Source organism: Acyrthosiphon pisum, chromosome X, assembly GCF_005508785.2.
Source record: "Acyrthosiphon pisum isolate AL4f chromosome X, pea_aphid_22Mar2018_4r6ur, whole genome shotgun sequence".
In the NCBI taxonomy this organism is placed as follows: domain Eukaryota; kingdom Metazoa; phylum Arthropoda; class Insecta; order Hemiptera; family Aphididae; genus Acyrthosiphon; species Acyrthosiphon pisum.
Window position 1 is genome coordinate 58985855 of NC_042493.1, and position 6306 is coordinate 58992160.

Sequence of the window (6306 nt, forward strand, 5' to 3'; positions counted from 1 at the left end):
TGTTGTAGATACTATTTTTAGAATAATCTAAACTAAACATTGGACTTTTTCAATGCTATCGTGTATTTGTGTGCGGTAATATAATGTAATATTTACTATTTTACCGATCTCTTATCACAAACAAATTGTAGAATTATAATTATTATATACTTATCGCACTATTGCAGACATAACGTTTCTACTAACTCGCGGTCACTCGTTAGTCATTTTTCTTGATAGTTTAAGTTATATAGTTGATCAGTATTCAGTGTTATTCAGTGTTATTTCCTTAGTTCTTACACATTGCATAGTACATACAGACATACAGTTAAAACAGACGTTTACGTGCTGTTTTATTTTTTTCAATGGGCAATTCCAAAAAATTACATAAAAGCGGAAGTGCTAAACGAAAAAAAAGGAGAAAGAGTTGCTTAGAAAGGAAGGTCAAAACCCTAATAAAAAAAAATTAAATTTTGTAAAATCAAGTAAGTACTCACATTAGTATAAATATGGGTACCATACTGTACTTAATACTTATGAATTTTTATATTTAAATTTTTTTATTATTAAATACATTATTATCTATAATAATTTATGATAATAATATAAAATACGTGCTTATTATTTATTATAATCAGTTGCGTATACAAGTGGGTTGTTTGGGGGGTTAAGACACCCCCCTTGAACCGTGTAAAAATATTATAGTATGGCTTATATCCAAATCATAGAATCATCTTTGTATAATCAATACATAATTTTTACCATAATATACTGACAAAATGTATACATATTAATTAATTAAAATAAGAGTTCTATCGCTTATACAAAAGATCATGTATAATGTTTAATATGTATATAATTTAAACTCCCCTTGCAAAAATCCTAACTACGTCACTGGTTATAATAATATAATATTATGTAGGAATATTAACTAAAATTACACTATATTTTATATAGATATCTTAATATCGTTATTACTTATTACATTTGATATGTAGCAATTAGCAGTATAAAATAATTAGGGTTTGTCAAATAAATATAGGTACTTAAAATATTTAAGACACAATTTGTGTTCTGAATGTGTCTATTATATTTATAATTTTTAACATTATTTGAATTATAAAAACTTAACTTAAACAGTTAAACACTTGTATAATTAGATGTACTTAATTGATAATTGATGTTGTTATAATATATTTATATTATAGATATATTATGCATTTTTTATAATATGCTAATATAACAGACAATTTTTCAAATCATACTAAGCTAGAAGGTAAATTGATGCATTAATTGTATTGTATTTAATTTTGGAATAATGTTAAGACTTAAGAATTAGTTAAATTAAAAAACAAAATTATAATAATATAAAACATTAGATATATTATGTTTTAACTGAATAATTTTATAAATATACTTTTCACTTTTCATCTTTAGGTGACAATAATTTGAAAAAATGTAGCAGTAGTGTAATTGAAAATGAAAGAGAAAATCTGAATAGTTATAATGGTAATTTCCAGTTATTTTTCTATACTTATTTACCTAAACTATTTTAAAAATGAAAACTTCCCTTTCTAGATGTAAATTCTTCAAAACAAGATATTGAAGATATTGTAAATGTTGATACCATGGAAATAGTCACCTACCTATCAATATGAATGTTTTTCAACTAACTAAATTTAATGAATTATAATATTTACATATAATATATATCTAAATTATGAACCTAATAATTATATACAATTAAATGTACGCATAATCAATGTTTAAGTACAGTTGGATTACCTATATGTACTTACTATAATAATTTATTTATTTCTTCGATTAAATAAATATGCTTAAGTTGTAAAATGTTTTAAGTTCATTTTTTAAATATTGATAAATACAAAATCCTGTCTTAAAATATTACTCAAAATAGTACAATGCATATTATATTTTTAACAGGAGTTATGAATGTGTTGATTTTACAATAATATGTGTTTTTCAGCACCTTTTCGGATGGGAAAGTGAATCTACTACTTTTAAGAGGTAAGCATTGAAAATTCTCAGTAGTTTGTATCTTGTATCTTTTAAAATTTGTGAATTGTGTGTGTAGTATCTTATAAAAAGATACAAATTTATTAATTTTTTTTAAATAACCATTAAGCTGAAAAATTATTACTATTTCATATACATTTTAGATTCTGAGCGATGAATGTATTGATTTTACAATGTTTGTTTTTTTTATATGTCTGTGCACACAAAAAGTAGTCAAACAAAATGCCTTGTTTTTCAATTATTATTCCATATTCCATGGCATGCTCAATCTATTTTTTTATTAAATTGCTGAAAATTGTGTTTTTACATTTTTATTTAAACTATCTAGGTGCCTATATAGATAACCCTGTGACTATTATACCTAGGTATCTAATAACAATCATAGCCTTATAGGAACTCACAGATTATTCTAGTTTTTGTTTCATCAAAATCTATCATGTAGGTACCTAGTTTAATCGGAGAATGGTTAATAGACTAAACTATGTGCCTACATACTATGCGAGTTGGGTCAAAATGTTTATAAGGCTTACATTTTCCTACAAATAGTATATGACAATACTTTTTATACATTTGAGTTAATTAAATAGGTAGCTACTCAGTATATATTACCTTATTGGTGATTATATATAATTAAGCACACAAATTGTGCAACTATATGTAATGTACCTAATATACTATATAGGATACATAACTGTTCATCGAAAACATTAATATCAGTCTGTAAGTACTAAGTACTGTTACAAAGTACAGATACTAAATAAATAAATATTACTATTGATAGGTAAGTTAGTTACTATTGTATAGTCTATATTGGTGGTTAAATATTTAATTAAATGGATAAATTCTGCAACTATCTATGTAGTGTAATATAGGTACAGAACTGTTCCTTGACGCTGTTATGTCATTATTATTTATGAATACTACTAGTAGGTACCTACTGTAGTAGGTACCTACTGAGTAGCCTATATATTAGTCATTCAATATTTAACTAAGCACACAAATTGTGTACCTAGCTAGCCATAATAAGAATTAAATTAAACTACCTAATAAACAATATCAATGATACACAGATATATATATTTTTTTTTACATAAACTACATACCTATTATTATTTAAATTTAATACATTAAACTAACGTATATTGCTTAACGTAAACACAATTCCGTGGTTTGATTTAAATTAATTTACTCAAACATACATAATAATAATAATAAAATAAATAAAAGGACATAATATATTAAACTGACCATCATGCTTAATACTATGATATTGATATACTGGATTTTATATTTAATATACTCTACATTTAATAAGTAACGTTTAATTGTTTATTGCTAAACATTAATGCCATAATAATATATTTATGTACCTATATCTTAATTATATAGCTACATAATTTATTATATATATTTGAATAATAGAGAAAAAATATATTATAATACTATGCATAATACAATAATATGTTATAATATAAGTGTATAATATTTTATAATTTTAGTTAGCAATAATTTAAGTTAAATTTAGATGACACTTGATATTCAAAGTACCTAACTCATATAGAATATGTGTATGATACCATTTATATTCAAACGATTTTTGTGGTTAAGGTGTAGGTAGAAAAAACAATGCAATTGAGTTGTGGTTGTAATAGTTGTTTTGTTATATTATGCTTTATAGGTAGGTACTGCAAAAAATGTAGTCTGTAATACAATTTTTTTTTCTTAATAGTAACTTTAAGAGTTATAATATTTAAACATAATATTATGTAACATACTCTGTAAGGAATATCTATTATTATAATATGTGACAGTTCGGCATAGTTTTTTTTTTTTTTAATTTATAAAAATCTAACATACTTAATACATCACATACATTATTTTTGGCATTCACTTATTAGTAGGTAAACAATTAGATGTGTAACAGTTGATCGGTATAATCCGTTGTAATTTCAGCACTAGAATGTTAAGTATTATGTACATCATGGGTGTAACTATATAATGGGGGGGGGCTCATATGTATTATACATTAAGTACCTACCTATAAATTATAATAGGTAGATATTAATATTAATATTAATATTTCTTAAGTAAAAAATATTAAATTCGGTAAAAGATTTATCTACGCATAACTCAAACCACTGGACGGATCAGCTAAAATTTGGCATACATCTGCCTTATGACGTAGGCATCCACCGAGAAAGGATTTTTGAAAATTCAACCATTTAAGTGCACTCAAAAGGTAAGAGAGAGAAAACATATTTTTGACAAGGTGCCATTATAGGGATGGGTAGTATATTATATTATGTACCTATAAAATATTAAATATGTATAATGTATTTATGTACGACTAATATTATGTATAGTGCTTATAAAAATATAAATACGATAAACGGAGAAAAGAATTATTTGTGTGAGTTTTCAAAATTTTAAATATTTAATATAGGTACGGTTACCGAATATTTTTAAGTTAATTCAACAATACTTTCAATAAAATATTTGATAGGACACCTACAAAAATTTTGAAAATATTAATATTTTCAATATGTTATTTGAGACGGAATCTTGCTGGGTGTGGACAATTTTATTATTTTGGTTCCGATGAATTATATTTTATTATGTTATTATGTTCTATTGTTCGTAATTTCTACCGCAAGGGCGGCGCTAAAATACAGCCGGCTACAGATTACCGCTTAGACAGTAAAATTTCACTGCCACCACTGAGACGGTTATTATAGTGTATAGTGTAGATCAGGGGCGGATTTACCCATAGGCCACCAAGGCACTGGCCTAGGGCGCAATATTTTTGGGAGCGCAACTTTTTAGTTAATTTTTACTTTTTAGTTTTTCATAATTTCATAATTCTATTTACCAGAATTTATATTTTATACTATTTTTTTTTTCATATACAACTTGCACGAAACTAGAAAATGGCTCACGTAGTCAGGGCCGTATTCAGAGCAGGGCAAGAGGGCATGGGCCAGGGGCGCAATTCTAAGAGTTCTAAGAGGGGCGCAAATTTCAATACTAGGTACCTACTTATGTAATATTTTCACTTAACATTTGAAAAATGTGTATTTATTTTACTGACATACTATAAGAGAGCCTCGCTCTATTTTTATTATATAAAAATTATTTATGTTGATGCTTGTGGTGAGAATGCATGCGGGGGTTTCGACCAGTTTTCGTCCGCCACCCGGTGCGTTCTTTCAAAGTACTATGTATTATAAAGTAATTCTAAAGTATATGTATTATATTTATGAGTATGTTTAATATTGATATGCGAACCATATAGAAACATAGATATATTTATAGCATGACTATTAACGTACAGATATTGGGCATTTAGCAAAATGTTATTTAAACTTCATTATTATCGTTTTGTGTTGTCGGCCGTCGGGCCAGTCGTATTATCGACTTATCGCTATCGGCTATCGCGTTATTACATTCTTTCTTCAAATAAAACCGTCAACAAATTATTATTGTCTACTATACCAAAGATATATAAAGTACAGTACCCTCGAAGTACAACGCTTTTATTTTCTGTTGAATTGCTGCCTAGTGTCGACGTAAAATTTTACGTGAGTACATCATTATATGGTAATTCATTTTTCTAGCTTTTAAGCACTCGCACTCATACGAACTATAATATTTAAGAAGAGTACCTACCTAGTTAAATTAATTAAGGGTACCGGTGCCGGTTTTCCAAAATTTTCACAATATTATGGAACTGGAAAATAAAATTTCATATTTTAGTTAGGTACTACCTCAATTTTAATACTTTTTCTATAATCTACTGCCAGATACCTATTTTTGGGAGGGTGGTACGAATGTACGATGTATTATGTATTATATAAACAAAAATGACTTCACAGGAATAACTCTCAGGCCTCGTAGAATCAGTGGCGTCATTTCAGCTTTCAATAGAGGGGGGCAAAGATTTTGACCGGCCCGAATGGGTAAAAAAAAACTGCTTGCCTCGATCGCAACCACATAATATTAAGTGCTTACATTTTTTTATGGTACCCTTTTTATTAACTAGATAACATCATTTTTAAATAAAAGGTAGCAGACATTTTAGAAAAACAATTGTATACCTATATCAGTTAAAAGTCTACAAACTATTATATGGCAATATTTATATTGATAAACAATAATATTAGTAGTTTATTAGGATATCTTATTTTTTTATTTTTGAAAATATATATCAACTGCATTATCTATAAATCAATTTTACCTGATTCATCAATTATAGCCTATACTCTATTACTCTTATATAGGTATATGATATAT